General features: G+C 47.6%; 1 pseudogene; it reads left to right on the forward strand.

The window, feature by feature from the left end:
• The first annotated feature begins 14,942 nt into the window (after positions 1 to 14,942).
• On the forward strand, positions 14,943 to 15,115 carry LOC126547487 (U2 spliceosomal RNA; annotated as a pseudogene).
• The last annotated feature ends 10,505 nt before the right edge of the window (positions 15,116 to 25,620 follow it).

Raw genomic sequence — 25,620 nt, forward strand, 5'->3', positions numbered from 1 at the left:
CATATTCTGACCTCCACAGGAAAATAATTAAATTCTGGGGTTTTACACGCCAAAACCGAGATATAATTATGAGAAACGCCGTATTGGGGGACTCCGGATCAATTATAACCACCTGGGGTTCTTTAACGTGCGTCCAATGCATGGCACACGGGTGTTCTTGAATTTCGGCCCCATCGAAATGCGGCCGCCGCGGCCGGGATTTCCTCCCGCGCCGCAGCGCAGCGCCATAGCCACTGCGCCACCACGGCGGCTAACCTCTGTGCTCTGAAGGTAGCGTTAAGCTTCTCGAGATGCGGCTTTGTGGAAGAGCTTTTTCCTTATGAAGGAGCCGTATCTTTAAGAAAGTCCTCTGGGTACGTTGGATATACCCGGAAAGAAATATTAAGGGATTCATTTGACATATCTTTAATAAATGTTCGCGCGTCCATCCAACGGATATCTAGGCTCATAACGGCGGTATTTCGTAGCGTAGGAAAATTTCGTAATGTAGGAAAAAGGACAGGGAAGAGTAAAGAGCACTGTTTACCTTTCTCTGTCCTTTTTCTTACATTCGTGCGCTACGCAATACTGCGTTATGAACTGCGACAAACTCGCCCAAGCTTCTACCCTCTACAGCATGATATCTAGGCGTTTCGTTGATTAAAGTCGCACAGGAGATGTTCTATAGTCTTTTCGACACCGCAGGCATTGCACTTGGCGCTATCAGCCATTCCAGTCAAACAAGTATATGCATTGGTGAATGCGACGCTCAGTTAAGCGTAAGCGGCACAGCATTGTTTCCCCATTTCGCTTCTTTTGAAAATGAAAGATATGACCTCTGCACAACTCTAAATCAGTTAGCGTTCAAAAAAGCGTTCACCTTGAGCAAGAGCTTGGGACCATGGCCACGCTTATCGCCGGTACAAAAGGCCACAAAAGCGCTGCTGAGATATTTGAAAGCTACCAGAATAAGCGACCGTCTTTGATCCACACTCCCCGGGTCTCCTTCGCCACTGTGGTGTGGCAGGCTGTTACGCGGTAGTTACGGTGCTTATTATACTTCCGCTTCGGATTCCGAGAATATATGCCAACCCGAGCAATTGAAATTGAATTGAAACCGGCCGCGAAGTGTCGGAATCGCAACCACTGTGGGACAAAAATCGAGTGCGTCATCGACATCCGGAAACAACGTGGCCATAAAACTGCAGACTCAACAAACGACGGCTGCATATTTCGTGAATGATCGACGTCACTCCTGTTCTGCTCACTGAAAGGTATGCGAACGTTGTTGCTAAGCGACCTCTAAGGCCGCTAACGCGGACGCTTTCGGCGCGGCCGCCGGAGAAAGAGAAAGATGATAATTTTCTCGAACAAACTTGAAGGCCCGCGCTCCCGCCAGCACGTCCCAGAGCGCGGCCCAGGCCCTCCTTTCCCGGCAACCTTGACGACGGAGCGCGCGTGCGGACAGACGGTTCGAGAGGGCTCTGGCACTTTGAAGGAGAGAGAGGGCGGATGGAGAGGCAACTTAGTAGACCCTGCGGCGCCTACTCCCACTCTCAGCGCCGCCGCCCATTGCTATAATTTTCGGGCCATGTTATATAAGAGCGTGCTAGGCGCGCTGCAGCTTGTTATTTGGTTTTAGCGCTAAAGCACTACTTGGCTCATTGGGCGTTTTTTGCCGCTCTCTGGCAGTGGTTATGCATTTAATGGTAGGAACGCTAACTGTTTGTACTATGAGATCGATGTAGAGTACAGAAGAAGGTCATAATGCATGGAAGGTGGTTATGTAGAGATATCCAGGTATAATAAACTAAGGGATTTGAAAATTCGGAATGCGTTCGCCCGTAGGTGGATTCGAGCCCAGGCCACCCCGAGGAAGCTTAGCAAGGCGTTACCTCTACACCGCACCAGAAGATGTCATCGGCGAGACGAAGGAGCACCTATAGTTCGCGAGGCGCGCCTAGCTGTTCGTGACGTCACGGGAGAGGGCTCGATCGCCACTTGTATGTAAAAGGACGCGCGCGTTGGCTTGTCTCCATTGCATGTTGCAACATGGATCCAGGAGCATCTACCTCGGCGGCGCCTGCGAGGCGACGTGGTCGACCGCGAAAGTAGGCCTCGGAAGAAGAAGCGAGGACCCAGCGCAACGCGGCTCGGCGTACAAAGCGGCAAGAAGACGCCGATCTTCCTAAAAGCGAGGCCGAAGCTAAACGGAAGAAGCGGCACCGTCACCTCGTTTGTCAATGGAGTAAATAAAGAACAAATTGTGATGGTTCTAAATGTGTGTTTCCATAAAAAAATTATGGAGCCCGCAACACTTCCGGGGGCTACTGCGAAAGCACTAAAGGGAACACACTGGGGTTCCAATGCGTCTTCTTTAGTGCTTTCGCAGTATCCACCGGAAGTGTTGCGGGCTCCCCAATTTTTTAGGTCAGGCTCCGAGCAATGAAGTAGACAACCCAGGTTCATGGGAAGTCGTGAAGTGTGAGCGTTGAGCTCAAGTGTTAAGTGTTGTGTGAGCTTTGGTAGCTGAGCAGCAAGTGTTTAGTCAGCTTTGGTAGCTGAGTGCAAAGCTTTTGTTACTTCTGTGCGTGTTACTGCGCTGTCCTTGAAGTGCTATATAAATCAAGTTCTTCTGTTTCTCCGTGTGTCATCCGTCCATTGTCTGGAAGTCTGTGTGCGACATGTCCCACGCCAAATCACCTCGAGGTAACTACCGAAGCGAAGAAAGAACCTTGAACTGTACCTATTTGTTCTTTGTACGTACAGCCTGCCACACTGTAAGCACGAACAAACGATTGGTGCGCTTTTTTATGCTCTTACTGCGAAGATGTTTCCCTTTAGCCCCCGTATGAATGAGACGCATGTGGGCTCTCGTAGGGGGGGGGGAAGATATCTGGGCTGGCTAACGTCCACGTAGTTAACAAGAACGCCTTGTGGCAAAGCCAACTTTAATACGAATGCTCTGCAAAAAACAACTCTCGTTTTATCAAAACTATTCAAACTATATAGATTTTATGTTGTTAGCTTATTGTGGAAATGTTTGTATTGTCCAGTGGTTCTTACAAACGAATGGTTTGTAATGTGTTTGTAATATTTAAATTATTACCTTGTTGACGACATGTTCGTGTTGCGCAGTGTTTTCTGTCATCTTGACTAAGGGCGTTATGAATGTCTGCCAAGAGTTTACGTGTTTTTCAGTTTCTTTTTTCATTTATTTATTTAGTACCTTGAGAACCATGCGGTCATATTTAGCTTCTTCGCTCGACTTTGGAAACAAATAAAAGTGATGTTTACATATATTGCCTTTCCACCTGTGAGTGTATCTTGCCAAGGAGCAAGCGCGGGGGGGGGGGGGGGGATTAGGAGCAATGATGATGATGACAAAATGTATTTATTAAGGGATGGCGCGAAGGCCTATAATGGGGAATAGGTAGAGGAGGGGGGAGGCGTATTCAGAGCCGTCCTAGAAGCTGCGCGTCCTTGGCGAAAGCCAAGAGTGAGTCCAGAATGGCCCTGTCGCAATCCATCGAGCCAGTTGCCGGTCTAATCCACTCCTCGTAGGACGACACTCGCACCGCCCTCAGGTGGTGGTCCCGCTGTTGAGCGTGTCGCTGGCACTCCCAAAACAGATAGGCTGCGGATGGCCGCGTGGCCATGTCGCAGTCAGGGCACCTGTGTGGCGTCTGGAGCGCTTCTTGGTCCGCGGAGGCTGTGGGATGGCCGGGTTCCTGCGATGGAAGGGAGTTGAAAGACGGAGATGGAGGGCGTCTTTCCCGGCGTGGCCGGTACTGTCGCCACCGCTCCAGCACATCCGGTGTGAGGACGAAGCCGGAACGGAGCCTATGCAGCAGCACCTGCCCCGACCTGGGAAGACCCACTGGAAGTGGGTCTGGGTCTGAGGGCACACTCGCACGGAGTTCCCTCTTGCGTCGGTTGGCTGCTGCTCTCAGAGCTCTGTCTGGGTCATACGGGGCTCCATTTGTCGTGTTGCTTGTGCTGGTTGTGAGCGTTTCTGAAGGATCCCGGGAGACGACGCGGTTGGAAAGAAGGGCGCGCGCCGCTTCATGGGATCTCTCATCTCCCTCGATGCCCTGGTGACCAGGGATCCAATGAAGTGTTGCAGTGACCCCTCTGGCCTCCGCACGCCTGAAGGCCTGCTTGACGAGGAGTACTTCCGATGATGCTGTGTGGCGCGACTTGCAGGCATGCAGCGCATACTGAGAGTCGGTGTATATATCGATGTGTTTTGCTTGCGTGGTGTGTGTGTGTGTGTGTGAAAACATTTATTGGAATGAGGTCCGGAGGTTCGACTTCTTAAGACAAGGCGGGCCGCTCCCACGTTGGCACTGTCAGGCCAAGCCTTTCAGCGACATCATGGGCCCTCTGGACGGCCCTTAGTTGGTCCTGAAACAATGGGCTTTGAATCCTTTTCTCCCACCGCTTGCGTGGCGCTTGAAACTCTATCTAATGCCCAGGCTATTGCGCGGAGTTCAAGTTCCGTTGGGTCGTCAGCATCAGCACTTGTAAAGGTAGAATGTGTCTCACAAGAACCCATTACGTGGTAGGCGACTGCTCCTTCGCTGGTGCGTGGGTCGAAAGCTGCGTCAGTGTACACTTGTTCATGGCTTGGCGGTGCGTCTGCCAATGTCTGCACATGACGCGCAGCGAATGCTGCCCGGCGGTGCGCATGTTGGGCGCTCATGTTTCAGGGCGTTGGTGTAGTGTCGACGACAGCAATGTCATCCCACGGTGAGATGTTGGATGGCAGTTGTGGCAAAGTTGATATATCCTTTCCCATGTAGGCCAGTAGAGTCCTGCCTTGTCTGGTGTGCTTCAGGCGTTCCTCGTGTCCTGCCTTCGATGCTTCGATGGTTGCACGGAGGGTAGGCAACTTCGCATAGCGATGTAGCTCCTCGACACGTGTGTGTTTCGGGAGCCCTGTGAGAACACGGAGAGCTGATCTGTGGAGTACCTCTAGCTGTGTCCAGTGCCGAGCAAGCAGGTAATAACAGCGCGCTCCGTATATCGCTCGGGATGTCAGCAAAGCACTAACAAGCTTTCGGCATACGTCGGTACCAGCACCGCCCATGCGGAAACAGATTCGTTTTATGAGGTGCAGAGTGTTGTGCCATGTCCGGCGAAGGTCTGCGAGCCACGCATCCGCTGTGCCTGTGCGGTCAATAGGTATCCCGAGAACGCGCACTGATTTTTTCGCTCGCTGCAGCGTTTTGCCTGCGAGAGTGAGCGTGAGGGCTGCTTCGTCCTGCGTTGAAGCTCGGATCACCACATAGGTTGTCTTCTCTGGAGATGCCCGCATGCCAGTTTGTGGCAGGTAGTGGTCAATAACATCAAGTGCCGCGTGCAGGGTCTCCTGCTGCTCATCAATTGGTCGTGATGCAGTCCATAACGTGAAGTCATCTGCGTAAATTGTGAAGCCCAGTTCGGAAATAGCCTCCAGTCGCTCAGCCAGGCCTATCATAGTCAAATTAAAGAGGAGGGGTGATAGTATGGAGCCTTGTGGGACTCCCACTATGTTTGGGTAAACCTTCCCGACGTTTCCGTCTACCCGTATGGAAAAAGTGCGATCTTGAAGGAAGGAACGCACAAAGTTGAGGGGGCGGCCCGTGATTCCGTGCCTCTCGGCTGCCTCGATGATTGCCTCATGCGTCACAGTGTCAAAAGCTTTACGGAGGTCCACCGCCACCAGGACGCTCGGGTGTCGCTTTGCGCGACCGACTGTCTTTCGACGCGGTACACCCTCCCTCACAAGTAGGAGGCTGTCATGAGTGCCAAGGTTTGGTCTGAACCCTGTCTGTGCTGGATGAAAGCGACCCTCTGTTTCTAGAAAGTGAGATATGCGTGTCAAGGCCATTCGCTCCGCCAGCTTACACGTAGTAAGTGTGAGAGATACAGGGCGCATGTCCGACACTACATCTGGCTGTTTGGTTTCGGTATGGGTTTGACTATCGAATGCTTCCATCCTGCCGGAATTTCACCATTGATCCACACTTCGTTAATCTCCTCGAGAAGTTGCTTTTTTGCGTATTCTTCCAGATTCCTCAGAGCCGCCCACGTCACGCCGTTATAGCCTGGCGCGCTGCGCGCGTTGATGGAAGAAAGTGCCTGTTCGAGCTCGAAGAGTGAGAATGGGGCCTGGATGCCCTCATCGGTCACTGGCGGCGTTTTCCGGTAAATGTCGACGTTCGGGGGCGTCGACGGTTGGGGAAAAAAACGTGTTCGCGGCATCATCTTGGAGTTGGCTGACTGACTGGCTAGTTTTGAGCAAGACGTTTGAAATAGCTCTGCGTGTTTTACGCTGACCTGTCATAGCCTTGAACGTGTGCCACACTTTTTGGAGGCCAGTTCTTTCGTTGAATGATGAGCAGTGCTGGCTCCAACGTTCCCGATACAAGCGCTTGGCGTATCTTCTAGTGATGGCAGTGCGACGTCGAAGTCGCACACGGTCGCGATGTCGTCGGCCATTGGCTTCGTACGTCACGTGTGCTCGCTTGCGCGCATCCCAAAGGTTTAGCATATGTATGTCCGGCGCCGGAGCATCAGCTCTCACTTCGGTCTCAGTAGTGGCCTTGCGCAGGGCGCGTGACGCCCGCTCCCGTACGGATGAAGTCTTGGGTTGCTCCGCAAATGCTCTTCTGTAGGCATCCCATCTGATCGTGCGCACAGTGCGCCCGGCCGCACGCTTTCGTCCCACGTTCAAAGTAATCCACAGTGGATAGTGGTCGCTGCCCCAGGCGTCCGGATCGCATCGCCAGTCTTTCACGTAGGCTGGTGTGGATAACGTCAGGTCTGGGGTCGTGTTACGTTGTCCACTATGCAGGGCGGCGCGGGTGGGGTAGTCGGTGTCATTTGCGAGCACTAAGTCAGCTGACTCCGTCGCATCTGCGAGTGCCTTTCCGCGGGGCGTGTGATAGTCATAGCCCCACTGCGGATGCTTGGCGTTGAAATCGCCGCCTATCAGGAAGTCGTCGTTTGGATAACGTCTCCGCAAAGCGCGAATCCACGTGAATGAACCACGTTTACGGGAGCTAACTTCAGGGCGCATGTATACCGATACCATCACTGCATTTCGCAATGCAATCGTGCAACGGACAGCCACCACCTCCTGCACGGCAGTCGAGTTCTGAGAAGTGCCAATCTGCATTTGCGGAATGTCTGTGCGGACAAAGACAGCCGCTTGTCCCCGTATTACAAATTCTTCGGCTGCACTGGCGATACCATTGTGCTGCGGGTTTCGGTGTCGTTTCCTGTTTCTATGCTCCATTGACGGTTGGTAATAACCATTGAACTGTCGTAGTGTCCGATCTGTGCCATTAGTTTCTTGAAGTAAAAGCGCAAGGGGGCGTCCGACACAGTCAAACAAGAGGTTCAGTTCTGTCGCACAAGTGCCGAGCCCTCGGCAGTTCCACTGTAAAACGTGTGGAGTGGGACTGTCGAGGGCTGTACGCGAAGCAGGGTGGCTATTGACGCGAGGCGAAGAGCTGTTGGAGCAAGCCATATTGTCGTTGGAAGTGCTTCTCCTGCGCTTGGAGGAGAGGGTGCAAAAGTTGTTGTACGAGCAGAGCCAGGTCTATCTGCTGTGTGGTAGTAGAGGTTGTTTCTTGCATTTTAGTGAGCTCCTGCGGATTGCATGGCTGCTGCTGTGGCTTGGCACGTACACGTTCGAGCAGTGCTGCATGCCTTTTTTCGTTCTCTTCTAGTTTCCGCCGCAGTTCGACGTTCTGTCGTGCGAGTTCTGCAATCTCAGCTTCTACACTGTCTTTCGATGTATCAACCAGCTGCGATGGTGAAGGTAACATAGGTGTGGTATAAGGTAAAGAGTTCGCCGGTTTGTGTCCACTTGGTTGAGTTCGCTTGAACGCTGCTGCTTAGTTGAGGTTGCAGCTCTTTCCTCCAGTTGTTGGTTGTGCGCAGTTCTTTGAAACAATCTCGTTCACTGCTTCCTTTATGGTACGTGGCTGCGTTGAGATGTTTTCACGTTCAAGTAGCTGCTGCGTCAATTTGACGTCATGGCACTAGACAGTTCTAGTGCGGCTTCTCGATCGGTGTGCGCCGTGCCTTCTACGACGTGAGCGGGGCCTTGAGCGGAGTTTCTTAGCAATTTTTGCGTCGGACTTCAGTTTAGCTGAACACTTCGGGTCAGTCGCCGTGTGACCTTCTTCTTCACAGTTGCGGCATCTGGGCGTCGTCTGTTTGCATTCATTGCCAGTAGTGCTACCTTCGTGTGTCTTGCCGCATGTAGGACATACGGCTTCGTGCGGCCAGACATCCTTTTTGTGACCAAAGCGATGACAACGATTACACACGATGCTTTTAGGCTCGTAAATTGAAACTCGGGTGATGCGGCCGTAATACACGACTCTGTTAGGGGGGTGGCGTCCTTCAAAAGTCAGAAGACATGCCCCACGCTTTCCCATTGGTCGCGCGTCAAGGATACGTCGGTGCTCACAGGTCAAGGCTGCCCGGAGTTCAGCCTTTGTTTCATTGCAGTCAACGTTGTATATAACACCTCGGCACATGTCTCGTCCGGGTGCCTGATACACTTGTACTGGTATCTGTCCGTGGTTCACGTCTAGGTGTGAAAGCTTGAGAAGCCCGTCTGCTTGCCTCTTGTCGTGAACGAGCAATCTTATGGTGTTAGATGTTGGTTGCAACGTGTACGTCAAAGGCTTGGTGTTGACGGCAGCGAGTGTGGCCATCACGAAGTTGCGGTGGAGGTCCTTGCCTGGTACAGTCGTGAGCGCCACGTTTACCCGTGGTTTCACGACTAGCACAAAAGCTTCTGGCGGTGTTTCCTTCTCGGGCCGCGTTTGGTTGTGCTTACGGCGTTGCACTTTCCACAGTCCTTCGTCACCGTAATCTTCAAACGCGTCCTGGGAGAGGGCTTCGGCGCCTCGAATTGTCTCTAGCTTCTCAGTTGAGTTTGCGTAAGAAAACAGTTCTTGAGACGCGTGCAATGCAGTCTCTGCTTGACGTGGCGTTGTCACATCAGACTGTAGGCTTGAGGATGTCGGTGGTGCTTGTTTTTGCATGTCGTCTTCGTCACTGGAAGGAGCGGACGCGTCTTCGTATGTCGATGACGTGAAATAGTCGTGCCGCGTTCGTTTCGATACCGCACTGGCCGTCGTTGACAGACTTGCAGAGCGGTCTCTATCACGACGGTGGCGGCTGCGGCTGCGTTCGTTCGGTTCCCTATTGTTCTTTCGTCTTTGGCGTTCGCGTCTATGTTGTTGGTCAGCAGTAGCATGCCCACAGCGTTCGTCATGCATCCCAGCAGAGCGTTCTGTGGTAGACGCTTCCGGAACGCCTTCGGGACGTGGCGTAGCCGCTTCCTGGCAACAGTCTTGGGTAGGCGTCATCAAAGCTGATTGTCCCTGGCGCTGTTCATGGTCGTCAGATGGAGGTAGCTTCGATGACCCGGGCTCGGTCATCAACGCAGTTGTGGCCATGCATTAGGCTTAGCAAGGCCGCCCACTGGCGCGTAAAAGCGGCCGTAAAACGGCCAGAAAGCAACGCACATTTCCGAGGCTTGTCTCGACGTGTGGCCGAAGCGACACCGATGAAGAGGATGTGCGACAGAAGATGGTGAGACGCGAACAGCGCGCGTAACTGTCGAAAAGAAACGGAGCACCAGGAAAAGACGTGCGCTCGCATCCGAACCGGAAGTTGATCTCAGGAGCAATGATAAAAAGGGTGCGAACTGCATAGCTTGTGCATATAAGCCCGAACGCCGTAAGGGCTTCCGGTAGAGTACACTCAGTCCACACAGACGTTTAATTTTATACCGGTATAGTTAATTAGGCTTATCTATTTGCGGCTCTGAACCGAGTAGTCGCCTTGTTTTGTGTGCAACAGCAGCGGGGAAGGAGCCGCACTCATAACTTCGTCGTTGCTCGCCACGAGTACCGCAGCCCCCTCTCTTGTATAGACCACCGTTTGATGCCACTGAGTGAACCCTTCTCGACAGGAAAGTGTCATTTACGGGTGCAATTTTCCTTCACCTGCGTTTGCGAGAAATCCTTGGCACCAGCCTTCGTCATAGCGTCCGCATTTTGCTTAATTCACGTTGGCCTTCACCTGTGTTTGACACGTGCGCGCTCGCCGCAGTTATGACGCAGGCCGCGCGGGCTTCTGTAAGGCGACGCGATGAAAAAGCGTAAATTGATTCGCGCTTTAGCTGGGCCTTCCTTCCGTTAGTTGCTTTAGGTGATTCTCTGTCGGTAGTGCGTTGAAAACTTTCCTCCACGTGAAGACTCTACGTGACAGTGTGAAGGTACTGTTTAGCAGAGAAAAAAAAAGACATTGGGCAGAGCACTCTGACGGGTCACGGCGTAATAGTTAGGCAGGCATTTATTTAGTCGGTATTTAGGTCGCTAAATAGCTAGTCTGTCTGTCGGTCGGTTCGTCCGTCAGTGGGCCGGTCGCGAACATAACTTTTTTGTCTCACTCTCTTTCGCGCTGTCTATGGTAATTTTGATAAAAATAAATAAAAGAAGATTTTTAACTGAAGTAATGGGATGACGTGCCGTAGCGAAACGCCGAAGTTCTGTCGCGAGACCAGGCGCACACGGCCAGTTAAACTAACTTCCGTCTGCTAACAGTGTTGTCGCCAACAACAATCTTGGCTCACCGAAACCGAAATTCTCGGAAAAATTTGCCAAACTGCATTTGTTTTCTGTTAATTCGGTGCTTAGACTTACCGACTCCGTGTGCTTGGTCTCAACTGCGCTACTATAGTGGCGTAGTTCAGCCCAAGCACACTAGCAAGATACTCGAGGCGCTGTAACGCCTCCAGTTGAGATTGCTGGCGATGGCGTGCTTATGTCGTAATACCTTTGGGTGTGCAAATATATACAAAACCTGAACAACTGTCACACCCACTCACCCATTCACACACACACACTTCGTCTAATGGGGCTATTCGCGGGCGTCGTCCTTTGTGGCCACCCATGTTTTCACAATGAAGCTCAGTGTGCCCTGTAGAGTTTTCAATGGCGCAGCCACACCCGATTGCCTTGCCCCGTGGTTGCCTCAACCCCGGTCTGTATATGTATATATATATAATTTTTTTTTTAATTATGGGGTTTTACGTGCCAAAACCACTTTCTGATTATGAGGCACGCCGTAGTGGGGGACTCCGGAAATTTCGACTACTTGGGGTTCTTTAACGTGCACCTAAATCTAAGTACACGGGTGTTTTCGCATTTCGCCCCCATCGAAATGCGGCCGCCGTGGCCGTGATTCGATCCCGCGACCTCGTGCTCAGCAGCCTAACACCATAGCCACTGAGCAACCACGGCGGGTTATATATATATATATATATACCAATACCGACGTTTCCATCATTGAGCGGCTATCTGCAATTTGTCAGAAAACAATATCGTGTAGAACAGCGCATATTCTCCATAGAAAAACATTGCCACCACGTGAGAGCCATATGCACGGGGAGTCATCTCTTACTGTTGGCGTTGTTTTAAACCATTTGGAACGTTTGTGCTCCGTCAAAACAAGAGCTAACATTGCCTGTGTGCAGGTCCAAGGCCGGGATTAATACAGATACGAGGAAAAGCGTTTGACTTACCGACATTCCGCCAACTCTTGCGAAATGTCGGTGAATTAAACCCTTACCGGGAGCGTCATTTCTGTGTCTTCTCTGCCTTATGAGGTCGGATCAAATGTATACAGAGACAAGGGATTGGCTGTGAGCTTGTTGCTTAGAGAAACGGTATATACTGCGTGCCATTTGACATAGAAAACATTGCACGAACCTGATAAAATTATGGCTGGCACAGATGTTTACACTAACGAAGTGACAACCACTGCCGCTTCGCATAATTTAACTCCCCGCACCTCACTATATTCAGTAAATTACGTTTTTTAGACCTGGCACATCTTTTTAAATTTGGGTGTGTTCAGGTAAGGACAGACTCTTTTTAGTTTTCAGCAAATTTTTTATATTAGGTGGGAGAATGTCGCTTCAGAAAGGAGTCAACCTTTGTTTTGCGAAATTTAGCACGAATTTGTTGAGAACATTTTTCCTATTTCACTAAAGGTGGAAAATAGCGTTTTAACAACTTGCAGAGTTTACCAATTCGAAGGAGTATAAATCTAAAATTACCGAATTGTACTTAGGCAAATCTGTTTCGGTGATTCTAAATCACTAGTACTATTGGTCCACGGGGAGGTTAATTTATTTCACCCGCCGTTTGTTCTTCAAAAATTGCCAAACTTTGTTTTTTTTTTGTGAGTGACCTCGAAATAAGGGGGTTTTCTTGGCCCATTTTAGGCTAAAGCGATGAAACTGAAAAACGTTTCTTACAAATCTACAAAATATTTAGCGCCTACTAAAAAAAGAAGTATGCAACTACACTGCGTATTTCTTCCGTTATAAAATGCCAAAATCGCAGAAATTGCAAGGATTGGAGAATTTTATATACGTTTAAAAATAATCATGGCTGAGTTTTATGAAAATTTTATAGAATACCCACCCAGGATTGGTAAATCTAGTACTGCAAAAACTGCTTGCATTATTTTATTTTAAGTGCAAAAATTGAGCCTATTTTTAGACCCATGTACGAGACCCATCCCAACAATGGGTCACGTTCTAATAATGAAATGAAAATCAAATCACTCTCATATTGAATTCTGAACCCATTCGTTTTGTTGTAGTAGAGTGACTAAGATGTTGTCTTTTTTGCCTCTTTCGAGTCATGTAATGAATTGAGCTTGATTTTTCAGGGTTCCCGCATCCGTATTCCTACTACAGTGCGCTGAGGTAGCAAGCACTGGAGAGCGCGTAGAGCAAGTTCTTTAAGGCTAGTCGCGGGATCCCATTTCTGACATTGATCTCTAATTACATGTGCCATCTGAAGTGCTTCCCGTGTACATGAGCGATCCGCAAGCCTAGTGGGAAAGCGCAATGATGCACTGCCGTGTATGAGCCAGCCAGATTAGAACAGTCGCAGAACCGGTCCCAAATATTTTTCATTTTCACACGCATGTTAACATTAGGGACAAAAATTCTTCCACACCGCGAAACTACGACTACGTTTCAAACACAGATTTTTTTTTTTCGCACACAAGAAATCTTAACTGAGTGTGATGCCTAGTTCTAGCATTCCTAAATTAGTTTCAAAATGCGACCAATAAATTGATCTCTCATACCACATAAAGCGCACAAAAGCAAATGCCATACGCGAAGAAACGCAGTGTTATGAAAAGGGTTCCATAGTTTTTCACTTCGAATTTACGAAAAATTGGTCCATCGTACTGCCGGATGAACTACAATCACACCATGGGCAAAGCGCGCAAATTAACATATTCAATTGAATTGTATCGCAAAGAAAGTAGACATGGAGCTACGCCCTCATTAGCGACGACGTCTGCCATGACTCCCCACATGCTTGCTTGACTCTGACAAAAATCGAGGTGCACATTGAGGATTATGCTCCAATTTACATACAACTAACACACGTGATCCAGCGACGGAGCAGCAGCCCAATTTAAGTATCGCTTCCAACTGCACGAGTTGCAATGCCAGGTTCCATGCCCGGACCTAAAGTGACTTTACCTTCTGGCGAGGTTGGGGCATTGACCTCTCCCCGGTCATCAGTGAAACGCTGGGTCTGATATGCTTGCTTTCCCTTTTCCATGATCAGCTTGGGGACTGAATATGGGATTTGTGTCAACCTCATACTGCTCGGAGGCGGTGTGCTGTGCCGACACGAACCACCGGATTATTTGACTGGAACATTACCCGTTTCCCTAACGGGTAATCTAGGGAAGATGGAGGCTTTTTAAGAAACATCCCCAGTGTGTGGTGTGTGTGCTCTCCCGGGACGATGTAGTCTGCCCTGAAGTGTAGCTCGCGCTACGAGAACGATGTACTGAGGTCGGTGCTCCAGCCAGCACGGATATCTTATGCCTTTTTCTGTATATATGCTTGCCTCCCCCCCCCCCCCCCCCCCACGGGAATAAACCCCCTGTTCTATTCCTCCAGCCTCCTGACCTCGTACTCATCAAAACGTCAGCAACTCTCGCCGTGAAAGTTCGGACGACAGCGTGGGCCCGCTTAGCATCCGTGTGACGCCCCGGTGGCGTAGACCAGAGGGAGACCCTCAGTGGGACGCCAGACTCCGGAACCACGATCCCCGAATCCTACACGCCTTAAAAAAAGTCCATATAAGCCTCTTACTTTTTCGCTTATTGTCGGGCAAAGATTATTTAACATCAGTTTGCCTTAATTTCGTCTGAGAGATGGTATAGGTGCGGAGTAAAAGGGTTAACGTGTATAAAACTACATTCTTTATACGACGTGGTTTTAAAGTTTGCAAAGCTTTGCGACTCGATAACGAGATTTATGCACCTTGTCTACGCAAATGTTCCTTGCGTGTGAATAAAGAACCTGTGTTGGAAAAGTAGTCGGAGTTTCGTGGTGTGGAAGCATTTTTATGCATAATATAATAATTGAAGTGAAAATGAAAAATATTCGGGGCTCGTTTTACAGCTGGGCTCATCTTAACATACCTAGCTGGCTCATCCACTGCAGTGGCGTCATTGCACTTTCCCACTAGGACGGTGCATCGTTCATGTGCACTGGAAGCATTTCAAATGGCAGATGAAATTATATATCAATGCCAGAAATATGTTACCGCAACTTGTCTTAAAAAATCATCAGCCATTCCACTCTGTGAAGGTAGATGACCAGCGAAGCTGTTTAGCATACGACACAGAGGTGACACAAAGTTTTGAACATAGGTACGGACTCATTTACCGTGATTTTTATGTACATTCGCGCGGGCGAAGGGACCGGCGCCCCGTGCAGCCGGAGGAAACTAGACACGCATGACGTTTCGACGGGACCGCCACCGCGGGAGAGCGGAAGGAAAGGAAATACCCAAGCGCTTGGAACGCCGACAAAGAAAGGCGCTGCGAACGCAGACATGGCCGACGCGGCTCAAAGATCTCTTCTTGTCAGCTTAATATCTGTTACGGGTTGTATTTGGACCCACGATATTTAACTTATTTTTGCAAGTTGGCGGAGTGCTTGAAGCCTGCTTCGCCTCCACCGCGGTCGGCTCGATATTGCACTATCTTCGGGATCGGCTCACGGTTTTTGGTCTACGGACATCGATTCGCTGGAAACTAGCCATATACAGCTTCGCTCTAAACACTTGCTTTATGTACTCTCGTGTGTTTGCCACCTCAACGTACCCTAGTAGAAATACGGATGCAGGAGCCGTGAGAACTTCAGGTCGACTCATTTCATGGCTAAAAAGAGGCAAAAAAGGCACAATCTGAATCACTCTCTATTACTACAACAAAAAGAATGAGTTCTGAATTCGATATGTGGGGTTTGATTTTTATGTTATTAGAATTTATATTATTATTTATGTTACTACATGGGTGTTAAAATAGGCTAAATTTTCGTACTTAAAATAATGCAACATGTTTTTAAGTACTAGATTTACCAGTCTTGGGTGTGTATTCTATAACAGTTTATTAAAAATCGGCGATATTTATTTTTTTAAAACGTCTCTAAAATGTTGCAATGCTTGCTATTTTTGACATTTTGGGGATTTTATAACGAAATTAATACGCGGTGTAGTTGCATATTTTTTTATTTTTAGTTTGCGAGAAACCTTTTGAAGATTTGCCAGAAATATTTTTCACCTTCATCGCCTTAGCTAAAGCTGTCCAAGAAAGAACCCGGATATCGAGGTCAGTCAAAGGCAGTTGCTGAAAAACCAGTTTGGAAATTCGTCAGGAACATACGCTGAATGGCATAAATATAACTTTCAAGAAATATGTGCTAACTTTCGCAAAACGAAGGTTGATTCCTTTCTACAGAGACATTTTCCCACCTCATATAAAATTTTGCGGAAAACTAAAAATAGTCCCCCCTTAGTCTGTCGTTATCTCAACACTCAGGCTATATTTCACGTTTCCACAGCGGTGGAAGCTCGCAGGCTTGTCAAATGGCACTGTTGGTCAGAAGATGCTTCCAACTGTAGATAGTTCGTCTGATAATAACTGAAGCATCTGAAAACAATAGAGCAGGCCGTTACACCTGACGAAAGAGAGAGAGGATGCAGGGAAAAGGAGGGAGGTTAATCAGAGGTATAGTTCCGGTTCGCCTATGCCCTGCACGGCGGGAAAGAATAGGGAAATAAAGAAAAAAAACAGAAACAAGAAACAAGCACAAGCAAACCGCGTCCATTATAGAGTGGTAGCGGGCGGCACTCTTAAAGTCTATCACGAAGGATATTAGATCGTATGATTTTCTTAGTAGAGCGAACAAAACCTTCTGTGCGGCTTTTTTTTTTTTTTTTTTTCAGAACACTAGCCTTGGACTTTTAGTCCCGAGAGTGGAAGATTGTCCAAGTGGTCATCGCTCTGCACAGAACTTGTCTATCGGTAGTATAACGTGGCAGGACACAAATAATGTGTGCGAGCGTGTCATCACAGCTGCATGTGTTGCACGTGGGGTTGTTGGCCATTCCAATAAGAAAGGCATAAGAGTTTGTAAATGCGACGCCTAGCCACAAGCGGTACGGTATGGTATGTTTACGTCGTGGTAACCCAGGCGGTGAATTCATCTGTATATCCGGAGACAAAGAATGTAAGCGACACATGATGAAAACGTTTGAGTCCCACAGAAGCAATGTGCATTTACAGAACATCAGTTGCAGCCCATCCGCAGCGTAAGTTCTCGATAGCGTAATCAAGACACACTGACTGCTTCCATGTGCAGATTGGGTAGATACATCGGCGTGGTCGTTCCCGCTGATAAGTCGAGTTACCTGGGAGCAATTCAAAGATTATGTCATGTTCCTTGTCATAGCTGCGATGAAAGGTCTATCAAATTTCTGAGGCTAGTTGTTCATTAGGTCCCTGACGCATTGGGTTTTCCATGCACTGCAGGACTGCCTTGGAATCACTGAAAATTGTCCTATGTTGCGGTGTCTTCTGATTAATGAAATCAAGTGCAGCATGGAGTGCCACAAGCTCTTAACCCGTCCATGTGGTCACACCGAATGTTTGCAACTTGGGGCCGTATAACGTAAAACTATTTCCATCTGGTTTTATTCCAGTCTGCTGACGTCAAATCGGCGTAACAACAGACGCACACATCGGATGGTAACCCGAACGTTGTTTGAAAAGCCCAATCAAGCGCTCCCCAGAAGGTCACTTCTGTTTGCTTTGAAAGCGAATAACATTGCCTACATTGAGCAGTTTTTCTTATCTAAATGGCTGACAAGAGGCGTGCAGCACGCTCACGTGGAGAGGGTTTCGATGGGATGATAGTGATCTAAAGAAAGGAAGGACGCTTGATTCTGCAACCCATTTCGATGGGGCCGAGCCATCGCAGTTAAGATATATAACCGGATGGGGAGGGTGGTGCCAGCGTCTGCGATTAGCCCGCTTCCCCTAACTTAGCTTCCGGTGGCTGGTTGAAAATAGCGGCGGCGTGCGACGGAAGGTTAAGAGAGAGAGACAAAAGGGAAGGAAAGACAGGGAGGTTAGCCAGTGTAAATACCGGCTGGCTACCCTGTGCTGGGGAAAGGGGTAAAGGGAATAAAAGGAGAAGGAAGAGAGAATAAAAAAAAAAAACAAGAAAAATGCACACAGTAACGCGATGTTACGCGCAACAATAGTCAAAGGCGTTCGCACAATTCACATGTCCTTAAGAACTTGAGCAAGGCCCTTAGGCCTTGAGTGCCGAAACCCGTCTGGACCAGTGTCCTAGAACTTTCTCTTCTGTGAAGGGGCGATTGTCCAGTTTTTCGAGCACGGTCACGAGCACTTTTCTTTGCACATTGTAACGTGGACAGTCACAGAGGAGGTGCGCGATCGTCTCTTCGCAGCCGCAGGTGTCGCAAGCAGGGCTGTCGGCCATTCCAATACGGAAGGAATATGAGTTCGTGAACGCCACGCCGAGCCATAGGCGGCACAGAAGTGTTGCACAGAAGAATGCCGTTAAAACTGATTCTCAGCGAAGAATAGTTGGCAGAGCGATGTACCATACGTGCCAAAAGGCTTGATAACGTTATACTGCCATGCAAAAATGTGTATTATACGCAAATAAATCCATGCTCTCCGGCAGCTCCGAGTAGCCAGTGTCTGAATGATCGGCGGACAGCCATCTTCAGTCCTTTCGTAACGGGGCAGTCTCCGGCTATTCCGAAAAAAAAAAAAAAGTTTTGTTCGGCATGTTAGTGCATCTTTAGCGCGTACTACCCGCCGTGGTTGCTCAGTGGCTATGGTGTTGGGCTGCTGAGCACGAGGTCGCGGGATCGAATCCCGGCCACGGCGGCCGCATTTCGAGGGGGGCGAAATGCGAAAACACCCGTGCACGTTTAGGTGCACGTTAAAGAACCCCAGGTGGTCGAAATTTCCGGAGTCCTCCACTACGGCGTGCCTCATAATCAGAAAGTGGTTTTGGCACGTAAAACCCCACTATTATTATTAACGCGTATAAGTCACTTTTACACGCTGAGTTTTCGCAGTTTTGAGGCTTGGGGGGACAGACAGGCGAAGTCAGCGCCGCCCTAAAGCTTTTGACAAATAGCAGAGTACTAACGTCGAAAGGGCGTCAAATCAGAAATAATTTATTTCTTTTGTTCGATCAAATCATGTATAATCAGCGTATACACGTTGTATCAGATGGGGCGCTATCGCCGTTCTCGTGACGTCGCGTGACAGACAGGCGAGATTGGAGATAACCGAAAATTTTTTGACCAATCGTATGCGGCTGATTGCAGAATTGGAAAAGTTTAGAATAAATTTACCTTATAGAGCCCTTGATTTCTTCATATTTTTCCGGGATGATGACTGCAGTAACAGAGCTGTTGAGTTTTACCGAACCATCTGTGTAGACATGTTACCAGATTCTGTGCACGTTGTAAAGTAGTTCCAAGGTTGCTTTTTTTAAAGCTTGCACCTGAGGAAAACATAGGGCAGGCAAGCACATCGAGCAGGCAGGGCAGGCAGGACAGGTAAGCAGAGCAGTGGAAAGGTATTTATTGCGTTCGTATTGCGAATGTCATTTCGCTCGTATCTATCACGCGCAGCACTGCGTAAGTAAATCAAATCAAATCAGTCTTACTCCGCAGTCTTTCATTTACAAAAAAAATTAACGCTGTGGCAAGAACTATAAGCTATTTGTTTGCAGCTTGACAAGGTTCTTGTCCCTATTCATACCAACGAGTACATAATAAAATTTATAGACTTTAGTATGTGCAGTGTACAATTAATGACAGAGTATAAGCGGGAATGTGTCAGGTAGAATGTACAATCAGTGTTACAAAATAGTAGGTTTAGTCAGTATAGATAGCGTGTATGAATACACAGCATATAATAGAAATAATTATTTTTGTTTGCTGTAGGTTAAGAAGTTATCGTATTAACATCCCATTTACACACGAAAACAGAGACCGCAAATAAAAGCATCTAGAAATGACTGACAGGTTACATTCTATACAAAAAAAGTTATATTTCCTGTAGAGGTACAGATGTATAATTGTATACAAGCCCTAGTATACATCTATGCTATTGGAACACAAAACCACCAGTACTAAAGGAAGTAAGTAATGACTTCCTATAGCGAAAAGAAGGTTATGTAAATAATTACTCGGTTTGAATTAGGTAGTCACGTATTGTTTTCCTAGTAATATCAGTTATCTCGACACCGTTTTCGTGTAGTTTAATTAATAAGGATGGAACGCGATTGGTTAAACGATTTAATCCATAATTTGTACGGGAGAGCGGTAGCAGTCATTTCTCTAATGTTGTAAGATATATCTGTTCGTTCTGTTAGGTTGCACAATTCCAAGAACGCTTCATTGTTACACTTAAAATACCTCTGGTACTTAAGGGCAAGGTTAACTTCATATAAATATGGTACACAAGTGACGTTAAACTTCGAAAATAGTTCAGATGCATGCGCATCGAATGGTGTGTTTGCGATATGACGAACATCCTTTTTTTGTAGCAGAAATAATTTACTGATATTGTGCTTTTATGTGGTGCCCCAGACAAGGTTGCAATGCTGTAAATGAGATGAGAATAGTGCAGTATAAAGGATCAGCTTAACTTTAGGTGATATCGTCTCGCGGAGTCTACAAAGCACGCCGCAAGCCTTGGCTAAGCGGTACGCAATAAGTTCCACATATTCATTCCACAGTAATTTTTCATAAAATAAAATACCCAAAGTTTTGACGTTAGGAACAAGTTCAATTGCTTCATAGCCAACTTTCAACAATATGTCTTCACTGAGATGCTTTTGTGGAGGTGCAAAAATAACACCTTTGTTTTTGTTGTGTTTAATTTGAGAGCATTGGCCTTGCTCCATTCGGTCAATTGTTCCAGTGTGACATTTGCAAAGAACGAGAGATCGCCGATATTACGAGACTGAAAAGAGAGGCTGGTGTCGTCCGTATAGATGACAAAGTTCGTGTCATTACATATGTTGACAATGTCGTTATTAGATGTGTTAAACTCTACTGACCCTAGTATACTTCCCTGGGGAATGCCCTGTGTAATTTCCCGCAGACGTGAGTCTTTTGATAAAATTGAAAGGAGTTGATTTCTGGGCTTAAGATAAGATTGTAAAAGTTTCAAAGAAATTCCCCCAAATCCATAATCTTCTAGTAAACCTGCCATGGTTGCCTAGTGGCTATGGTGTTGGGCTGCTAAGCAGGAGGTCGCGGGATCGAATCCCGGCCACAGCGGCCGCATTTCGATGGGAGCGAAATGCGATAACACCCGTGTGCTTAGATTTAGGTGCGCGTTAAAGAACCCCAGGTGGTCCAAATTTCTGGAGTCCCACACTACGGCGTGCCTCATAATCTGAAACCTCATAACGTAAAACCCCATAATTTATTGCTCTAGTAAGTAAATTCTGATGATTTAGCCTAGCAAATGCTTTAGAGTAGTCCACGAATATTCCTATCATTAGTTACTTATCTTCAAAACCATTTAAAATTTTAAAGTAGTTAGTAGAGCCAATTCAGTAGACATTCCCGCTCGGAACCCAAACTGTTAACTATCTGATATGATGGAATGTTTATCACAAATAACTTTACTCTTTTACAAATAACTTTTTCTAGTCCCTTGGATAGGACAGGTACTACTGAGGCTGGCCTGCAATTCGACGATTTTTTTTTCTTTTGCTACTGGGCCTGAATAAGACTGTTACTTTCGCGTGTTGCATTTTTTTTTCAGGGGAAATTCCAGTTGACAGTGATAGGTTAAAAATATGAGTAAGTACCGATAGTAAGAGATCAAGCACGAACATAATAGGTCTTATTTGAAGCCCGTTCCCATCACGAGATTACTATTTCTTAATGACATGAATGCCGTGTAAACTTCATGTGGATCTGTAGGTTTAAGAAAAGCTGTATGTGCGTCGCGTGTGCCCAAACATTTGGCTGTATACTGCTGTGTCGTGAATGCTTTTTTTTCCAGACTGGTGAAAAAATTATTAAATACGTTTGCTAATTATTTGTCTCTTAGCGTTCTATCCTTACCTACGAGTTCAAGGTCAACACTATTGCGGACATCCGACTGCAAAAGCTAATTAATTTCGCGCCACAAAAGACTCTTTCGATTACTTACCTCTTGAAAGAGGTTCTGATATTGCAGCTTTTTAGCATTTCGCGCAAATCTTTTAACATGGTTCCGCTATTTTTTAAAGCCTGCAGAATCATCAGGGTTCCTCGTGTTGACAAACTTATAGTACAGTGAATCCTTCTCAAGGATCATCCTAAGGCATCCGTCATTAAACCACGGTTCCCGTATACGAGTTGACCTCTGTATTCTCTTATATTTAAAGGAGTTGTCATGTGCTTCCATAAGGGCGCACATGAGTTTATCATATGCCCTATCAGTGCCATGACATAGAAGCACAGAGCGCCAATCAATATTATTAATCTTTTGTTGAAAGGCGTTTAGTGTTTTGTAATTAATTTCCTGGAAAACAAATGACTGAGACTGACGCACTGGTTTTGAAGCTTTGCGAAACTTACAGAACATGTATACCGGCAAATGATCGCTCATGTCAGCTACAATCACTCCCGATTTGGTGGTATCTTCAAAACATTTTGTCATGAATAAATCGAGTTGCGTTTCAGATGTATGACTTATGCGCGTAGGTTCTGTGACAACATTCCTACAGTAGAAATACTGGATGAGTAGTTGTAGCGGATTGCGAAGTGTTCGGTAAGAGATTAACATTGAAATCAGCCCCAACGGAAAGAATATTCATCTCATTTAAACATACAAAACGGATAATCTTTTCAAAGAAAGAAATAAAGTTATCGATCTTTCCATCAGGTGGACGATACACAACCACAAAAACGTGTTTTTTTTTGTACTGCAACTTAAAACTTCCTAATCTGGCGTTATAGTAGAGAACTCAGGGATCAAGGTGAAAGAAAACTCATTCGATACTGACTGCAACACGCCGCCTCCGCGACGGGAAGGCCTGTTTAAGAAAAAAGATCGATGTCCAGAGGGTGAAGTACGCCATTCTCCTGTTTGCACCAGGTCTCAGTTACCATAACGACATTAAGTTGAAAAGAAAATTTACTTAAAAACGCGGAAAGCTCATCACACTTGTTCTTTGCAGATTGCGCATTCAAGTGCAAGAACTTCAAGTAGTTGCATGCGGCTCTACAATGTCACCGGGTGTATTCATTTATAAAGAAAAGACACGATTAACGGGAAAAAAAAAAGAGTAAAAAGAAAGGAAAAAAAAACGCCTTTAGTTAACTGTGGTGGCCCGTTGCATTTTTTGCAAGTCTGATTCACACGAAATACGCAGTACACGTGATGTGTTTGTCTGAGGTGCAAAAATTTTGCCGCTGTTCAGTTGCGCCATACTGACTCACGGCAGGCGCAAGAACAGCACAACAAAAAGAAAAGCAGAAACGCCGTCCAGCTCTCAAAGAACGGCGAAAAGCCCTCCGAAAGGGCGAAATTTACGTCGCCTATTGTTCACCAGGCGGGAGGAAGGACAAAGTGAACAAGGTTGAAGGGCCTGAGCAGCGGAGCGCGTCGAAACCTCGCCGGCCCGCTTTATACACGACTTCTTGTGTATAAGCAGCTGACAGCAAAGCATTCCCCTGGGCGTTTTCTCGTACGTGCGCGCCGGAAATCGGCCGGCCGCGTGCTTTTACAAGCGCGCGCGTTCAACGGGGAAATCTACACGAGATACGTGCCGTCTCCCGAGCCGTGGAGCGCGAAAGAACAAAATTTCTTTGCGTTGGTTGAGCCGACGCCGTCATGACTCCGGGCAGCGTCCTATATTCGCGCGAAGCCCCTGAGCGCGCGCGTGTAAATATAGAAAGTTCACGAGAGAATGGCGATAGCCGCTACGTAATTCAACGGCTCTCGGAAACTCGGCGAGCAGGCTGCGAGTTAGCAAAGCGGGCGAGAGAGAGGGCAGCGGGGTGGCTCTCGCGTGCGCGTAACCGGCGATGACGACGCCGACTCTCGCGGTGCCTGCATTTCGCTTCTCGCGCGCGCCCTCCGTAACGGCCGAGAGCGTCAGCGCCACGAAAACAGAGTTGAGGAAACGCTCCAGGCGCCGGTTACGCTGCAACTGCTGTGCGTTGTTTTCGGAGTGCGGCACCTTCTCTCTCGCTATATTACTTGGTTTGTTTATGTGTCCAACACCGACTCGCTGTGATCTGCGTGGCGGGCGTCGCGAGACTCTATCGCTTCTTGCTTTAACTGCGCACACGCTCTCTATAAATGCGCTGCTCTCTTTTTCCTTAAAAGAGCAACGGCTTGCGACGGTGACGTGCGTTTTGTTCTCGAGTCGTTATTTCCTTCACTTGGTCGATTACCTCGTGTTGATGTAACCACGCTATTTCAAGTCATTCAACAAGTCGATGAGTGATACATTTTTTTTTCAGGACACCGTATGCAGGCCTCGCTTGTTCACACTGTGCGGGCACTTGTTCGCCGTACCTGACGCAAGAAAAAGAAAAAAAAAAGGGGTAAAAAAGCCCCGAACCGCTTCACGACGTGCACTGGGTTGCACACTGTAATTTTCCTCAAAAGGGGTCATTAGGATATTTAATCCAAATTGGTGAAGAAACCATCGACGATGATTGTCAATGTATGCGTGTAGCCGGACGGTTCTATAAACCTGTTCGCTTTATCAAAGGAAGCTACGCTTGACGGTGTACATTTGGTGTAGAGTGAGGTTACTTCACCAGCGTTTGTTGATTCACTGCACGATTCCATCGAGAACCAGCACGTCTGTAGTGACTGATGGTATAGATAGACAACATGTGCGTCTCGAAGAGCTGCAATTGTTGGCGTTCAGCGATGAACGTGCCCCGCAACGCGGCTGCGCGAGCGCCCGCACCCGTTGCATTGGTGCCCTTGCATCGGCGGTGAAAGTAGAACCACCAACCACGAAAACGGGAGAAACAGCCAAAGAGAGCAGCCTGGTTTAAAAAAGAAAGAAAGCCAGATGATACATTTCTTCTCACGATGTGCCTTAAGAAAAAAATAAAAGGTCAATTTTAGCGAAGCGTGCTGCTCACGTTCGCGAAATAGCGGGTTCACAGCAAACGTGCCCAAAACCGTTTGGTCATCTGTTGGTGCACACGCTATTTTGTTGCGTACATGGCACTAAAGTTGTCCACTCAGAGGAGACTAAATGAACAAGGATGGTGGCTGCGATGCGGGAAAGCGGTGGACAGGGGTAAGCTTGTGTGAGAAGGGCCGGAGTATTAACGTCTTCTCTAAACATCTTTCCCATTGCCACAGTGAAGGTGGACAAGCACGCTGAACAACAAGTTCAATGTGAAATTCTGTAAGTAGACTTTACACGCTATTAGGCTGCCCTGCACAAGATGACCGACCACTCCACTCACGGCACCATTTAGCCGAGGATGGCTTGCAAGCAGTGATGACGTAGTAAGCAAAGGATAATGGCAAGGATAGCTAGTGGCACGAGCTCGGGCGCATATGCTTTATTTATATTTCAGGGGTGACGCCCACCTTGTTGTATGAGTCGAACGAGATGTATGGGAAAGCGCACTCAGGTAATTTTGCATATCAACCATTGAAACAGATATATATTGAAGCAGATATAGCAGTACAACTTGGGGGCGGTTTCATCATCGGCAATAATACGTACTGGTATCTACAATTATGCTCGTCTCCAACGAAAATACATTAGAGGATCCTCCATCTAATCTGCAGCCGCCTGTCTTTCACTTTTGAGGGCTTTCTCCTTTGAGGGCGTGCACGATTATTGCTCCTGGTATACCACCTGTCACAATGTTTAGACTGATCCTCCAATTTCATTCCCTTTTTTTAAAACCTGAATCGATCATTTAGAAACTTAATATTGACAAGTGCTACTGCTGACATATTGGCGATCGAACTGAGACACGATCAGGTCAGAAAGACTGCAGGAAATATGATCAGCAGCGAACGCATTGTGCAGATGATTAGGTCGGGCACAGTTCGTTGCTCGCATTGCAAGAAAGGGAAAGCGGGAACGTTTATATTCCCTAAACGTACCAGAACCAGAGAAGCAACTCGACAGGAAAAAAAAAAAAGAAACTGGAGCAGCGACGTTAAACAATTTCATTC

This window comes from Dermacentor andersoni, chromosome 1, assembly GCF_023375885.2.
Source record: "Dermacentor andersoni chromosome 1, qqDerAnde1_hic_scaffold, whole genome shotgun sequence".
NCBI classification, from domain to species: domain Eukaryota; kingdom Metazoa; phylum Arthropoda; class Arachnida; order Ixodida; family Ixodidae; genus Dermacentor; species Dermacentor andersoni.